The sequence below is a fragment of the Lynx canadensis genome, chromosome B1 (genome assembly GCF_007474595.2).
Source record: "Lynx canadensis isolate LIC74 chromosome B1, mLynCan4.pri.v2, whole genome shotgun sequence".
Classification (NCBI taxonomy): domain Eukaryota; kingdom Metazoa; phylum Chordata; class Mammalia; order Carnivora; family Felidae; genus Lynx; species Lynx canadensis.
This window is the reverse complement of record NC_044306.2, coordinates 71,860,936-71,878,743: the sequence shown is the minus strand read 5'-3', so window position 1 is coordinate 71,878,743 and position 17,808 is coordinate 71,860,936.

The following is a 17,808-nucleotide window of genomic DNA, read 5'->3' as shown; positions in this document are numbered from 1 at the left end:
CGGCCGCCAGCTCCCGCCGCCTGCTTTCTCTTTCGATTCCTCGGCTCCTCCCCCTCCCGGGTTTGCAGGGCGGGAGCGGCGGAGCGGGGCGCGGGGGGCTGGAGACGCCGACGCCGCTTTCGTCCCCATTGCTCTGTAGGTGGGAATCCGGTTAGCCGGAAACCGTTGCGGTGCTCGCTGGGTTTTTTTTGCGGAAGCCTTAGGCACTTGGCCACGTGCTTTCTGGTGTCGTCTCCCAGCTGTGACAGCAAAGCCTGAGTGTCCATGTGCCGTATGCGACAATGTGGACGGCTGTGTCACCTTCGCTTCCGGAATGAAGTTCTTCATTTTTCTTCCTTTTATCTCAGACTGATTCAGGCAGTATTTGAAGTTAACTTGGTTTGATGCCTGTGATTCCTTCTACGACGATCTCTAACGTTCAGGACCTAATTCTAAAATGTTAGCGAATCTACACAAAGGCACTCATTCGTGTAGCAGATGTTTGTGAATACGTTAACAAAAATTTACAGTTGTGAAAATGCACAATTTCTTTATCTGGAGATTGTGGCCATTTCAAAACTCTCAAGCCTGTTTCTCCATTTGCAAAGAAAGGTAGAGGTAGTTAATACGCCTTTCTGCAGTTTGTGGTGAAATTTAAATATAGTAATCCCCCTAAAACATTTTGTAAGATGCCTTGCGTATTTTAATTGTTTGGTTTTAGCTATTTATTCTATGGTAAGGTAGCTTCCCCCCACCCCCACTTCTATTGTAATTGTTTTCCACCTTCTCAGCTTAGTTCCCAAAAGCCCATTCTTCATGCTTTCTTCTTATTTTTTTCAAGCCACATTGATGAGGTTTTGGGGTGATGGTGGGGTGGTCCAGGGCCCACAGCCAAGAAAGAATTCTTGAAGATGTGTATAGTGCAAAAAGGTGATTCTATTAAAGCACGGGACAGGACCCGAGGGCAGAAAGAGCTGCGCTGGGGTTGTGAAAAGTGACTGGTTTTACACAATGAAGTTGGGGAGATGAAGTCAAAAGGGAGACCTCCAGAGGGACTTTGATATGCTGAAGAGGACTCCTAAGATACCTGAGGCCTTGCTATTGTCAAGCAAAGGCTGTTTTCCCTCCAGTAAGGCATTACCACTAGGATGGTGGGGGGTTCCTAGAGAAATGTCATCCACACTCTGTATTTGCCTCAAGTGTTTGTCAATGGGCTGCAGGTTATGAGGAAATTTAGTTTTACCTGCCTTTTCCTTCTTGCCTTTGTTCCCCGTATCATTATTGAGGGGTGATGTTTGGGGCTCCAGGAAATGGAGTCTATAGGTTTTTGGAGATTAGGCTATTGATAAGAGTGCCTTTATCTTTTAATTTACCAAGACCATTGTAAACTGATGGAGACTCCTGTCCTGTATGACTGTGATCTCTATCAGCCATTTGTTTGCTTTCCTCTTCTTTGTCCTTGGGCAGCCAGGAGTGCCTGAAGAGTATCACGCAAATCCCAAGTTGGGGGCGAGGTGGGGGGGGGGGGGGGTGTTAGTATGCTAGTTTGTATTTTGCCCTCAGCCTGCCCCACGCACCCTCATCAACATCATTTCATATTAACCCAATCCTGGAGAATGGACTTCGGAAGGAACACAAGTAATGTACAAATCAGTTAGCATCCCAATCTGGCAGCATCTCAGGAAAGGAATTTTTTGGTAGAAGGGGAAAAGGATTCTTCTGGTGGAAGGACCCTTGCAGGATCCCCTTGAAGGATCCTTCCTTCCTTCCTTCCTTCCTTCCTTCCTTCCTTCCTTCCCTCCTCCCTTCCTTCCTTCTCTTCCTCTTTCTTTCTTTCTTTCTTTCTTTCTTTCTTTCTTTCTTTCTTTTTTTCTTTCTTTCAGTTTATTTACTTATTATGAGAGAGAGAGCCAAGTGGTGGAGGGGCAGAGAGAGAGGGAGAGAAAGAGAAGGAGAGCGGGAGAATGCCAAGCAAGCTCCACACTGCCAGTGTCGTGCCCAGTGTCACAAGCCTGTGAGACCTGAGCCAAAACCAAGAGTCAGCCCCTTAACCCACTGAGCCACCCAGGCGCCCCAAAGGATCCCTTTCAAACGTCCGTTGTCGCAGGTGTCCTGGATTACTCTTGGAACAGCCCAGCTCTGTTTCTCAAGTTTAAAGTGCACAAGAAATATAAATTCTGGGCCAGCAGGTTTGGAGTGCTTTTCTAACAAGCTCCTAGGGCCTGCCGCTGCTGCTGCTGCTGCTGCTGGTGCTGATGGCACAGGCCGCACTTTGAGTAGCAAGCACTAAACCGCTACTGCTATTTCTCCAGTTCTCACGGCGGCGGGGGGGGGGGGGGGGGGGTTAGGGGTGTCTCGCTCGGAACTTTTATGCTCTTCTTGTCATTCCACCTCTGTTTACGTCTGTGGGCAGTGAGTGATAACTGAGTAATACTGTCTTCTCTGGGCCTCAGGACCAGCCATATGCAATTTGCAGTGTCCAGGGAAAAACGAAAATGAAAGGCCCTTATTCATAAATTATTAAGCATTCCAAGACAGCATCAGCAGAGCACTAAGCCGAGTAATGGGCCCTTCTAAGTATGAGGTCCTGTGTGACTGCACAGGCCACACATCCATAAAAGCAGCTCTGATGGGCCTTTATATGAGACTCTTTTCTAGGCAAGGCTTCCAGAAGTCTTCAGAATTGATGTCATAGCCCTCTTAGAGTTTTTATTTTTTTTTATTTTTTTTTTTTGATTTTTTTTCAACGTTTATTTATTTTTGGGACAGAGAGAGACAGAGCATGAACGGGGGAGGGGCAGAGAGAGAGGGAGACACAGAATCGGAAACAGGCTCCAGGCTCTGAGCCATCAGCCCAAAGCCTGACGCGGGGCTCGAACTCACGGACCGCGAGATCGTGACCTGGCTGAAGTCGGACGCTCAACCGACGGCGCCACCCAGGCGCCCCCTCTTAGAGTTTTTAGAACCACCATCTGATTTACGTATTTAGTTTTTGTCTAGGTAAAGTGAATAATACTATTCTTTGCTGCAAAATTGGTAATAAAAAATAACGTACATCGTTTTGAGTGTGAAGAGGAAAGACATGAAATCATTTTATAGGCACATATGATGACACGTACTTCTCTTAGAATCTGTAATGATAAGGATTTAATTTAGGTAGTAAGTCCACAGATCAATGCCCATCTCAGCCACTAGCTCTTCTGTCCTTTCTTGTGAGTCGCTCAATCTAACAATTTTTATTTTTAAATGGAGGTTTGCTTTTAGATCATTGCTACTGTTTATTAACAACCTACTGAGTCAGAAAATTTAAGTATAGCAGTGATCCTTAACACAGGCCAGTCGGTACAATAAAAGAGCTGTTTGAACGAAATTAGCTTCCAAAGCTCACATCCACATTTATTGAGCACCTTTTAAGTGCCAGGCATTGTTCTAGGAAATGAGGATACGTCAGAACCGTACATGACTAAAAAGACAAAAATCCCTGCCCCGTAGAGCTGGCACCCGGTGGGGAGAGATACACAGTAACATTAGTAGAAGAATTAAGGAAAAATGATGTGGGATAAGGAAAGTCAGGAATGGGACGAAGTGGGGTTGTAATTTTAAGTAAGGTGTTTGGGACCGGCCTCGCTGAGGAGGAGACGTTGACCAAAGATAGAAAAAGGTGAACTGAGACATTCAGATATTTGGAAGATATCTACAGAAGACTGTACAGGTGATTGTAGGCTAGTTAAAAGGGGAATCAAAATGACCTATCACATAATAATAAAAAAAAAAAAGTGGGGAGGGCTTATCTTTTATCTTGAAAAGTAAAGGTCCCAAGTATCTGCTAATGTTTGTTCTAAACGCTGTAAATTGCATCTGTAGGAGAGGTGTCAACCTTTTCATTGAATTTGCAAAATGGCACGGAGCTTCCTTGACCTGTGATTTAGTTATCTATTGCTGCATCACAAGAGCCCCCAAACCTAATGGCCTAAAAACACGAATATTTATTATCCCCCATAGTATCTGTGGGGCTGGAATCTGGAAACAACTTGGCTATATGTCGTGGCTCAGAAGGATACGGACAAGCAGTCAGAACGGCTGTAGTCCTCTGAAGGAGGATTTGATTCCAAGCTCGCATGGCTGTTGGCAGGAGTTCTTAGTTCTTCTCAGGCTTTTGGGCAAAGTCCTCAGATCCTTACCACCTGGGCTCTTCAGAGGGCTGCTTTGTAGCATGACGACTGTCTTCCTCCAGCTGAGTGGTTAGAGAGCTAGAGAACTGGCAAGGGAATGACTACGATGGAAGCAGCAGGGTGTTCTATAACAATCTTGGGAGGGGCATGCCTTCCCTCTGTTCCTGGTTACACAGACAAAGCCTGCTGCATTGTGGGAGTGGGGGGTTACACCGGGTGTGGATACCGGGAGGTGGGGCTCATCGGTGATGAGGTTTTTGTGGTGATAGTGGGGTCTGTGGGGTCCAGAGCCAACGACCAAGAAAGAATTCTTGAAGACATCTTTGGTGCAAAAAGGTGATTTTATCAAAGCACGGGGACGGGACCCTCGGGCAGGAAGAGCTGCCCCAGGAACATGAGAGACTGGTTTTATACAATGGAGTTGGGAGGAGGTAAAGTCCAGGGGAAGTTTCCAGTGAGATTTTCACATGCTAAAGAAGACTCAAGGAGACTGGAGGCCTAGCTGTTGTCAAGTTAAGGTTGTTTTCCTTCCAGGAAACCATGAGCATTAAGACAGTATGGAGTTCTGGAGAAATGTTTTACTCTGCCACCACCCTCAAGCATTTGTCAATGGGCTGCAGATTATAAGGAAAGTTAGTTCTCTCTGCCATTTCCTTCTGCCTTTGTTTCCCACATCACTGTGGAGGGGTGATGGAGACTTAGGTCCTGCAGGACTAGGATCTCTATCAGTTAACCATTTGTTTTTCCCCTTTCCTTTGTTCTTGGGCAGCCAGCAGTGCCCGAAGAATATCACACATATCCCACCTGGGGGTGGGGAGAGTTGGGCGTGTATGTGGCCTGTCAGCTTGCCTTATGCTCCCTCCTCAGTTGGTGCTCTCTGGAAGACCAGCTACCATGACCTCATCTTTCATTTTAGCAGCCCAGTGTCAAACATGGTCATCTTTGTCTATGAAAACAATCTGGGAGTCTATCCATTTTTACAAATGCTTCTCAACTTCTATGCTGTTCAAACCATTATTTATTGTTGCTTCTAACCTGTCAAGAACCTTCTGGGTTTTCTCCAGTTTTTAATCATTCCACTTCATTTTTACATGGCTTTGTTTGAGAGTTATTTTGTTGGCTTTTATTTTGACTGAATAAACACTTAGGGGTTTATTATGATTTACCAAGCATGTGCTAAGCACTTTACCTTTATTTGTTCCTCATGACATATATCTGCAGTAGATAGTATTATCATTTCTATTTTATAGATGGGGAAACCGAGGCACAGAAAGGTTAAGGTACTTGCTCAAGGTTATGCATCTAGTAACTGCATCTAGCAATTGAGTCTGCCATCGGGCACTAGTCTATGCTATGCAGCCTCTCCTGTTCATCATCATATTTACGTACTTCGCGACATCCTGCACCTTCTCAGATATGCATTATTAATTTGTTATCACTATAATCGCGTGAAATATTATAACTTCAAACGATCAGCTAAAGATGGTCAACTAATTTGAAACATAAGCTGAGAAAGATATTAGTATTACTTTGGGGAACATATTTGAATGGATATTAGTTTTGTAACAGATTAGTTCTTTAGTGGATGTTTTCATGATATGAGGAATTTTGCATCCCTGCAGACCTCATAGCTGCAGGGTTTCGGGTAATGAATACACTGATAAGGAAGTTTGTCCTTACCTCTAATACTTATATTAGCCGTGCAAGGTAGAAATTAATATCCTCACTTCGCGAATGAGGAAACTGACTTGTAGACCAATTAAACAATGTAGTCAAGATCCTAAGTGGTGAGTGGCCACAGTAAGATGTAAATTGAGCTGTCAGATTTCAGAGCTCCTGCTGTGGATTTTGGCTACACCAGGCTGCTCCGAGTTACTCCAAGGCGTATTTTATGGTTGTTTCTTCTTCTTCTTTTTATTTTGTGTTGGCTTTTCTTTATTAATTATACCTTTTGTAGTGCCCTCTGAGCACTTTCTTATGTTCTAATATAACATATAGAAAAACATGACATCCCATAATGCAGTTGAGTTATTGGACTGCTTCTGAATTGAATGGTTGTTTTTTTTTTTTTTCTTTTTAACTTTTCTCCCTATGCTATGGAAAGGGATATCATTCCTCCAGGCAGTTAATTAGCCAGTATTGGATTGAAATATTTGCTTGTCTTCAGTCTTGGATTTTCCAGCGAAAATTTTACTCATGCCACGAAATCTCGCTTACACACACCTGCCTCTTTTATTGTTGTAGCTGTTGATTGGGTTCATACAGTCATCTATGTAACTCCTGAGTAAGAAAATGTGTTGCATAAATTTCCAGATACGAGACTTTCACATTTCCTCTCTGGCCAAAAAAGAAGAAATGCTGTCTGAACAGCCACCGCTAAAGGGGAGGATTTGTCAGGCTTTAGAAGTAGCTCATTCTAGTTTCTCAGCTGGAGGGGAAAGGCTGCCACAGGGGCTGCCAAAAATGTGGTGAAACAAAAGAGAATGTGGGAACGCCATTAATGAGAAGCCATAATGCATACCTTCTTTCTCCAAACAGTTAATAGAACAAAATGCCCCGAGAAACACCTGAAACCACAAGCAGTTTCTATAGAAACCTCAATTCATTTCTATTCTGCTGACATTTGAATAAATGTGAACAGAGGAATGCTTGCCTCTGCTGCGATACAGGCACTGTGGAGACAGAGCTAATGGGTGGAGACAGAGCTAATGGGTTATCTTAGAACCTTGATTCACCACCCACAGCAAAATAGCGTCACCTCCCTCTGCATAGGCTGACTGTTCCATAGCCGTAAGTATTTCAGAAAAATCTGGAATTCACAAGTAAAAAAAATACATTTTGCATGACAATATTTTGCAGGAGCCTAAAACTCCCTTTCGTTCTCATGTAATAATGTTAAGTAGAGGAAATTTGTCATTATCATGAGCTAAGAAAGTAATTCTGGTATCCTTTATTCTGACTACGTCACTAATACTAATGTACATTCTGTTTATTAGCTCTCAATTTCCCTTAAGCAAGATGGATCCTATGAGAAATACATACCTTTTGGCTTCTATTGCCTATGCAAAAATCCAAAGATGAGATGTAAGGAAAAACAAAGACTCACAGGAAGGAGACAAGCATAAAGAAAACCAGTCTTTAGGTGAAAATTGTGTAGATGAGGGTGACTCATCCTGACTGTAAATCTAGCCTTATGGTAAATAATTGTAGAAAACTCTGTCATTCAGGCCACATATGAAACAGACAGCTACTTGTATCCAAACTGCAGACACTGTTAGTTGCAGAATGATTTAGTTTTGTTGCTTCGAAGGATGGTATGGCTTCAATCATTTTTGATTGACCGCTAATTTTTATTTTTATTTATTTATTTATTTTAAAAATATTTTTTTTCAACGTCTATTTATTATTGAGAGACACAGAGACACAGAGAGTGAGCAGGGGTGGGGTAGATAGAGAGGGAGGCACAGAATCCGAAGCAGGCTCCAGGCTCTGAGCTGTCGGTACAGAGCCCGACGCGGGGCTCGAACTCACGATCTGTGAGATCATGACCTGAGCCGAAGTCAGTCGCCCTAAGCAACTGAGCCACCCAGGCGCTCTGGTGACCACTATTTTTTAAATAAATTAATAAACTATGTTTTTTAGAGCAGTTTTAGGTTTGGGACAAAATTGAGCAAAAAGTACAGAGAGTTCCCATATACTTCCTGTCCCCACACAGAAGCAACGTCCCCCACTATCAGCACCCCCTATCATTGCGGTACATTTATTCCAATCAATGACCTACATTGACATATCCTTATTCCCCACTGGAGTTCACTCTTGCTGTTGAATATTCTGTGGGTTTTGACAAATGTGTAATGACACATACCTGCCATGATAGAATCACACAAGATAATTCTACTGCCCTAAAAATCTTCTTTGCTCCTATTCATCCCTCCATCTCCTGACCCTTGCAACTAACAATCTTTTTACTGTCTCCATAGCTCTGCCTTTTCCAGAATGTCATATATTTGGAATCTTATAGTATATGTAGCCTTTCCAAATTGGTTAAATTTCTCTTAGTGATACGCATTTAAGTCCCTTCCATATCTTTTCAAGGTTTAATAACTCATTTTTTTTTTAGGCTGAATAACATTTCATTGTTTGGACATACCACAAGTTGTTTATTCACTTACCTGCTGAAGGACATTTTGGTTGCCCCCAAGTTTTGTCAATTTATAAAGCTTCTATAAACATCCGTGCGTAAGTTTTGTGTGAATGTAAGCTTTCAAGTCCACTTGGGTACATATTAAGGAGTACAAATGCTATATATATATATATGTATATATATGTATGTATATATATGTATATATATATTGAGAGTATATTTAGTCTTAGAAGAAATTGTCAAACTGTCTTTCAAAATGGCTGCACCATTTTGCATTACTATCATTAGTGAAAGAAAGTTTGTCTCACTCCACATCCTTGGACATCATGTCACAGCACACCACATTTGATGATGTCATTGCTTTGGATTTTAGCCATTTGAATACGTGTGTAATGGTAATTCATTGTTGTTTTAATCTGCAATTCATTAATGACATGTGTTATTGAACATTTTCTTATATGCTTACTTGCCATCTGTATATAACTGTATACCACTTTCTTTGGTGAAGTGCCTGGTAAGGTGTTTGGCCCATTTTTTAATGGGGTTGCCCATTTTCTTATTGCTGTGTTTTAAGAGTTTTTTTTGCATACGTGGAATAACAGTCCTTTGTCAGATGTGTCCTTTGCAAATATTTTCTTCTAGTTTGTGTCTTATCTTCTCATTCTCCTGGTATTGTCTTTCAGAGAGCAGAACTTTTTAATTTTAATAAAATCTACTTTATGATTTATTTCTTTAATAGATTGTGCCTTTGGCATTGCATTTATTTATCTTTTTTAAATTTTTCATGTTTATTAATTTTTGAGAGCGAGAGAGACCGAGCTTATGTGGGGGAGGGGCAGAGAGAGAGGGACACACAGAATCCGAAGCAGGCTCCAGGCTCTGAGCTGTAAGCACAGAGCCAGACACGGGGCTTGCACTCATGGACTGCAAGATCATGGCCTGAGCCAAAGTTGGACACTTAACCTACTGAGCCCCAAGGTGCCCCAGCATTGTATCTTAAAAGTCATCACCATACTCAAGGTCATCTAGGTTTTCTCCAATGTTACCTTCTAGGAGTTTTAAAGTTTTGTTTCTCATGTTTAGGACTGTGATGTATCTTGAGTTAATTTTCGTGAAAGGGATAAGATCAATGTCTAGATTCACTTTCTTGTGTGTGGATGTTTAATTGTTCTAACACCATTGGTTGCACAGACCAATTGTATTATCTTTGCTTCTTTGTCAAATATCAGTGGATTATATTTATGTGGGTCTATTTCTGGGGTTTCTGTTCCATTCTGTTGAGCTATTTCACCAATATTACACTATATTGATTACAGTAGCTTTTATTGAAGCCTTCAAGGTGGTTAGTGTCAGTCTTCTTACTTTGCTATTCTGCTTTAATATCAAAGTGGCTCTTCTGAGTTTTTTGCCTCTCCTTATAAACTTTAGAAACAGTTGATATCCACAAAATTATTTGCTGGGATTTTGATTGGGATTGTACTGAATTCACAGGTTAAATTATAAAGAACTAACATCTTGACAATGTTAAGTCTTCCCATCCATGAACATGGAATATCTTTTCTTTTATTTAGTTTTTTGATATCTTTCATCAGAGTTTGGTAGCTTTCCTCATATAGATTTTATATATATATATATATATAGTTAGATTTATTACCAAGTGTTTTATTTTTGGGGCGTGCTAATATAAATGATATTGTGTTTTTTAATTTCAAATTCCACTTGGTCATTGCTGGTATATAGGAAAGAGATTGACTTTAGTACATTAACATTATATTTTGCAACTTTGCTGTGATCACTTATTATTTCCAGGGTTTTTTTGGTTGATTCTTTAGATTTTCTACATGGACAAATCTGTCATCTCTGAACAAAGACAGTTTATTTTTCCCTCCCAATCTGTATAGTTTTATTTCTTTTTCTTGTCTTATTGTATTAGCTAGGACTTCAAGTATGATGTTGAAAAGCAGTGCTGAGAAGGAACATCTTTGCCTCTTTCCTGATCATCACCATTTTTGATGCCGTATTTGCACATTACAAAGTATTCAGGGTAATCCTTGGGTGAAGAAGGCCTTAGCTAATGCCAAGCTGGGTGTAACATAATATAGTGGATAAAACACAGTCTTGGATTTGGACAACCATGGGTTCTTATATTTGTTTGTGTATTGCCTGTGTGACCTTAAGAAATTATTTATCCTTCTTGAGCCTTGATTATGTTATATATACATGGAAAATAATTTCTAGTTCTGGTCTTGTTATGAGGATGAGAGGTAGTGGATAAAGAGTACTTGGGTCAGAGAAGTTGATTCACAGTAGCTGTAATTATTTGGCTGTAATATTGTCCTTTTGGAAATTTAGAACCAAATTGTAGATTTGTAGACTTGATTCTCTTCATTGTTAAGGCCTTAAACAAAAATAATTTCATCTATGAAGATTGTAGCCTTTTCTTGTCTTTTCTGCATCTTACTGATCTTCTTTACTGATGTCAACACTACATTTGTAGTCATTTAGTGTAAGATCCAGCTATTATTATCAGAGAAATAAGGTAATTCTTAATGGTTGTAACTTGTTTAAGTTTTATGAAGACAGCCATAATCTCCTGTTAGATGTTCTCCTTGACTCAGCAAATTTGGAGGATTTTTCTATGTCTTTATTTAGAGGTATTTAAAGAAATAGGGTTCTAGAAAATAGAGGTAACATGATAGCAGAGCATGATTTCTGCATGGAATTTGGGGAGAGAGAATGTCACATGAAACCGAATCACTAGCATCTCTGGGTGATGCATTAAAAGGAGCTGATGGCATGCACTAGAAGTCATTACAGGCACAGATAAGACCATTAACCTCAAGTCTCAAGGAAGTGCTTGAGAAGTAGCTGAATAAGTTGAATAAAGCCTAACCAAACACAAACTTTTCCTACTGGGCTTCCGGAAACCTAGCCCAGAAAGCTGAGAAGTGATTGTGACATTGTTAAACAAAGTAGGCTATGGATGAAGGTGACCCAAGACTTTTTAGAATCACTAGGACAGTGGAATTTAGAAGCTACCAGAGCATAAGCAAATCCTAGAGCCTAGTCCTTTTAATTTGCAGATAAGACCATGTTTAATGAGAAGAAGAACCACAGGTAGCCTGCAGAGCCAGGGGTGAGCCAGGTACCCTGGGTCCTACTATCACACTTCTAAGGACTTATGCCAATCCTTTGAGTTAGCACCATCTGCTTTTAAAACTAAAAGTGGTTCCTTTTTCTCTTCTGCAACGTGAAACACAGCCACTGCTGATCTGCCTTATGAAGTCAGTCAGTACAGCTATAAACCTGAAACCAAATCCCCTTTCATTGCAAAAATTTTAACAAATCTTTTTGCACTTACCCTGATAACATTTGAACTGTTGAGAAAATGAGTCCTCAACGGTTGGTGTAAGATCATCTCTTTATTGATTCACGTCACACTTGATAGTGAGTATTAATTATTAAGAAAAGAAACATTACATTATTAGCAACAGGATGCAGAATTCAAATAAGTTCATATTCTTGGAGCTCTTATTTTCCTATCAGGCATTGGTTTTCATACGCATTATCTCATCACATTTTCAAGGACTTTTTGTCCAATTCCTTAGGAATGTCTCCTGAAACAAAAGAATGTTAAAAATGAACTCTCATAAAAATAAAATGGTTGGATGAGAATATAGGAGTGAAAAAGTCTTGGCTATAGCATCAGACAACTTGGATTGATACTGGTCTTCCTATTTATTTATTGTGTTGTCCTGATACTTGATCCAATTATGTTTTACTTCCCGCATCTGGAAAACAACACATTAAAAAAAGAGCCTTTGAAGAATCAAATGGAATAAGACATGTAAAATATGTATAACGCCTACAATTGAGATAGTGGTCATCAATGTTAACTAATGTTAGTATCTGTGTTATTTTCCACCTATCTACATGAAAACGTTGCACCACTGTGAATGGGTAAAACCTTAACACTTTTAGTGGATAGGTGATTCAACCTGATCACCTATGGATAGGTGGACCCACTTTTAGTGGATAGGTGATTGTTACTGACCATTTATGAATTTTAACTTCAAGTATCGGATTTCCCTTGCCATTAATTAGAACAGAGCAAAACAAAACAAAACAAAACGTTTCAGTGACTGTGTATTATTTCACTTCTGACCACATGAGGGCAGCATGGTACCTTTTAAGACAGGATGTAGCCCGTACAGAGGGGGAAAAAAATGGAGCTTTAGAAATCATAGATCCAAAATTAAAACTAGAAGACTCTAATGATTCTCTAACCCAAACTTTCATTTTACTATTGAAGGAATTGAGTTCCAAAGAGGCCAGTTAGTCAATCTCCTGTCACACAATCGCTGTCTATTGACAGTGGAGCAGGGAACTGGTCTACCGCATTATTAGTAGCAACAATAACTGCGTTATCAGCGTACTTACTACTCTAAGAGACACCTTATTATGTCCTAATATCTTGGGTGACGATATTTTAAAGGAAATCAAATAGTTCTGATAATGAATTGACCACAGGAATGTTCCGTTTTGGTGAGAGGGAAAAATAAAAAGATAGAATTCTATTTCTGGGAGACCTAAGTGTGAACTTGAAGGCAGAGGATTGAACTGTATGACTTCTCAAGGTTGTCATTAATATTTTGCTCACAACCGTGTGTTTGTGAGTTACCTTGAAACTGCAGCACTGTCTCTAAGAAGCAGGAGCTGGCAAAGGAGGAGGGTATACCAGTTTTGCCTTGTCAGTTTCCCCATTTTTTAAACCTATTTTTTCTCCGTACCCCAACCCCCAGCCACATAGTCATGCAAATACTATACATTTACAGCCAGAAATATGAAAAAAAAAAAAAACAAAAAAAAAACAACTCAGCGGTGGCAGTACCACGGTGGGGGTACTTGGTGGGGGAAGGGTGCTTTAACTTTGGATCCTCAGTCATTGTACCTACTGCTTTTCCAAACTTCACGAAGAAGCATCGGATAATCCGAGTGAATAGAATATGCTTGCTGTACACCCCACTCTTCCTCTTTCCCTCCACCTTCCTAATATCTTAAATTTTGCAATTCTTTCCTTTTCTACCGCATCGTTATCACTCATATTCATTTTTCCATCAACCTCAAGAATTAGACACTATGGTGATTCATTTATGTGTCAACTTGACTGGGACACAGAATTCTCAGATCTTGGATCAAACATTGCTCTGGGTCTTTCCGTGAGGGTGTTTTCGGATGAGATTGACATTTAAATCAGTAGACTGCGTAAAGTAGGCTCTATTCCACAATGTGGGTGGGCCTCATCCAATCAGTTGAAGGTGAACAAAAAGGAATATAATAAAATAGCTAATCCTCTGGAGTGAGAATTCCTCCTGCGTGATTGCCTTCAAGCTAGGCTTTAGACTGGAACTGAAACATCAGCCCTTCCTGGGTCTTGAGCCTGCCAGCCTTCAAACAGGAACTTCACCATCAAGCTTTTCTACTTCTTGGGCCTTCAGACTTTGGACTGTGTACTATCCCTGTTTTCCAGCTTGCTGACTCACCCTGCAGATCTTGGGACTTGCTAATCTCTTGAATCACATGAGTAAATTCCTTATAATAAATCTTTTTATAAATAAATAAACAAATGTATGTGGCTGTCTTTGATCTACTTTCAATTAAAGGAAGGATATCATTGCACATTAATTTACTAATTTGAATAAATAATTAATTTAATAAATACTCTAATTAATATGAAAGCCCTACTTTACATGGGGCACTGACTTCAAGTTCTCAATGATCCTCAAGGTGCTTGGCATTTAGTGGGGGATTTGACAAACATGTGTTGACTGAATGAATACATAAATTTTATTGGTTATCTTCTGAAAGAACTTTTGTTTCTATCAGAGCTCTAGCATTTTCCCTTCCATTTGTGTGTGAGCAAAATTAAAGTAATTAGCTTAGCACAAAGAAAATGCTTATTTTTTGGTTGCTAGGATACTACCTTGCCCATCCACGAAACTATGCATATTAGGGTTTTAGGCTGAAGGACAAACACATTCCAAGTATGATTAACATAAAGTAAAGAGGCTTAATATAACAGTGTTAGTTGACAGTCAATGTTAGATCATTAGACTTTTGTTTGATTTAATTTATGAATGTCTATAGTGGCACCTTGACATTATAGATTCCCGTATTTTACAGATAAGAAAAATGAGATCCATATGAGTGGTTCGATCCTTCGGTCAAGTTTGCATAGTTAGTGAATGAGCGCGATTACTATCAATAACGTCCCGAAACACCAGGTCTTTGCTGTTTCTTCAGAAGCAAAGTGTTTCTCTTTGTTGGCTTGCATATGCTATTCCTTGGAAACCACTACCATCTATGTCAAAGCTTCCTCAGTGACATGACCCTCCGCCATATGGAGCCCACCAGGGGCCATGTTCTCCCTTGCTCACTGGACACCAGCGTCCTGCTTTTTCTTTCCCCTGTCTCTTGGACACCACAGGCTCTGTTTGCACATGAGAGGCTTTCTCTTATTTTCCTCCAAGCCCAGACATCTCTTCTCCCAGATGTCCACATGGCTGGAGATTCACATTGCTTATTTCTTTGTTCTTTTAGATTTCAGCCCCACAATTCAAGTGGCATGCATCCTGGGAGTCATTTTCTGTTTCATTTCTCTGCTTGTTTGCTTCATAAAACATTGAACCATCCAAATATATATATATATTTTTTAAGTTGTTTTCCTCTTTTTTTCTGTCTTCCTGACAGGTCGTGTCTAAAATCTCCTTGATGACAGAAGCCTCTCTATACTGTTGATTCTTATATTTTTGTAGAGTGGACAATGCTTAATATATGCTAGATGATCCATAAATATTCTCTGGAATAACTGACTCTACGTCAGTGAAAAAAAAAAACACTGTATGAAAATGTAGTTCATGAGAATAAGACTTTTATATCAGATGCTCTTTGGAAAATATAATTCAATAAGTGGTAAAGTAAAACTTCAAATGTTAAGTGCTCTCTAAATCACAAGTTGTATGGGGCACCTGGGTGGCTCCGTTGGTTAAGCGTCTGACTTCAGATCAGGTCATGATCTCACGGTTCATGAGTTTGAGTCCCGCCGCTCCGGCTGTTTGCTGTCAGCACAGAGCCCGCTTTGGCTCTTCCATCTCCCCCTTCTCTCTGCCCCTCTCCAACTTGCACTCTCTATCTCTCTCAAAATCAATAAACCCCCCCCCCAAAAAAAAAGAAGTTGCATCATTTAAAGGTACTTGTTAAGTTTATATGGAATCTCTAAACTTTGAAGTTGGAGGGACTGTATGTGTGCAACATTAGGATTAGTTTTGGATAAAAGATGCATGTGTCTTTAACTGACAAAGATAATATTATGGCCTTGTCTCAAACATTTAGTACAAGTTGAGTTGGATTATATGAAAGTTTTTTTAAAAAAATTTTTTAACGTTTATTTATTTTTGAGACAGAGACAGAGCATGAACGGGGGAGGGGCAGAGAGAGAGGGAGACACAGAATCGGAAGCAGACTCCAGGCTCTGAGCCATCAGCCCAGAGCCCGACGCGGGGCTCGAACTCACGGACCGGCGAGATCGTGACCTGAGCTGAAGTCGGAGGCTTAACCGACTGAGCCACCCAGGCGCCCCATATGAAAGTTTTAAGACTCATGCTGTCATTATTTGAATGAGGTTACTAAGCTCAAAAACAGGGCGATGCATCATGTAAAAGGGAACTATACGTGTTAATGACAGAGGCAAGGATAAAAGCAAAAACTGTTTTATTCTACCACATTTCCCGGCTTCTTTAGTACTTAGGAAGCCCCACAGCTTATATCTGAACTTTGTGTAAATAAAACTGAATATCTAAGTATGAATACATGAATATGTAAATACGAATGCATGAATGTCTAAAATGTAATCACAATTTTTCTTTAAGCGGTATTGATTAAGTAGTCTAAAGTCTTACTGTCTTTCCACCGATTTATAACTTTCATATTTTGAGCATAAACATTCTCAACATGAAGTCGGATAGTTGCAAGGCAGAGACCCTGTCAGGAGTCCCGGTTGCCAGGTTCTGAGTGCCAAATGCTTCTGGTGAGAGGTTGGTGGAGACTGAGGGAGTAAAAATGAAGCATTCGATAAGAGTGAACATCTGAGGCAAAGGCCAGCGCTAAACCCAGAAGAAAAGCTGTTGCCTGGGAAATCATGGCCAAAATACTAACTCAAACAAAGGGGAAGAGAGGGTGCTATAAAACTCAGTCAGGGAAGCTTCCACATCAGGGCCTGAAAGAGATGACTGAATAAGTATTTGCGCTGCTTCGAGGCTGGGGATGCACTTGAGTCATCCTTACTAAGCAGTTTAAATCACGGCACCCTGACTTCTTTGGCAATTGTGATTTTCTTGGAGTGGTGTTTGCAAGTTAACACTAAACACCAGGTTTCCTTACCTCTTTCCTTACATTACAGGGGTGGATTGTGTGGGTCCATAGTTCTTCCTCTCTCCCCTGCTGTGCCATCACTCACCTGTGGGTGGAGTATATTTCCTTACCCCACTGACTTCAGGCTTGGCCAAGGGACGCCTGCTTCAGCTTCACTAATGAAATATTGGGCAGAGATAATCATTGGCAAGAATCCGCCAATACTCTTGGAACAGCTGTCCTTTGCCGTAACAGGAACATATCTCAGAGAACTATTTCTTCTTCAGTCTGGATTTTGAAAGGAAGACTCAGATCGATCTGAAGCCTGTGATCCAGCAGAGCTCAGGGAAGACGAAGCAAGACTCGCTGAGATCAGCCAAATTGCGGATCACCCACCGACAGGTGGATGTGGAAAAAATGATTGTTTAAACCACGGAAATTTGGTAGATGTTTGTTATGCAGCATGCTTACAGCAAAAACCGAATTCATCCACTGATAAAATATAGCTAGCCAAAATAATGAATTTGTGGAAGAGAAGATAAAATAATTAATTGAAAATGCTTATAGACATTGAAAAGTCATATCCAGTATAATTGACAAAAACGATAGAATCACTATTTTAAATAGACTGTGAGATCTCTTTAGGATGACTCCAATAGTTTATCTATTGTGATATCTAAAAGCAACTCAGTTTCAATAGGACAACTCTGGCCTCTGAGTCGTTGTACATCTTTCTTCATGCCAGAAAGGAATCCTGGGTTAAGATTCTATTTTAGGGAAGGAAAACGGCAAACTTGCATCAGGACCTTGGTATCTATGCATTATGAGTTTTTGAACTGGAGTTTCCCAGTGAGCTGTTCGGTGGAACACAGCATTACCAGTTTGACTGAACCGTGTATCCCATGTACCCAGTAATGTATGGAAGTGATGATTCCTCCAATGTGGAAAGCGTATGGTTATTTCTTCTGTATTGTAACAGAATGGTCTTACATCATCTTGCACCCTACTTTTCTTTCTTAAACTGTGTCCATTGCAAATAAGTAAAGAATCACAGCAATATTCTCATCTCTGAACATGTGTGTCTGTGCTACAAACACAAGCTAT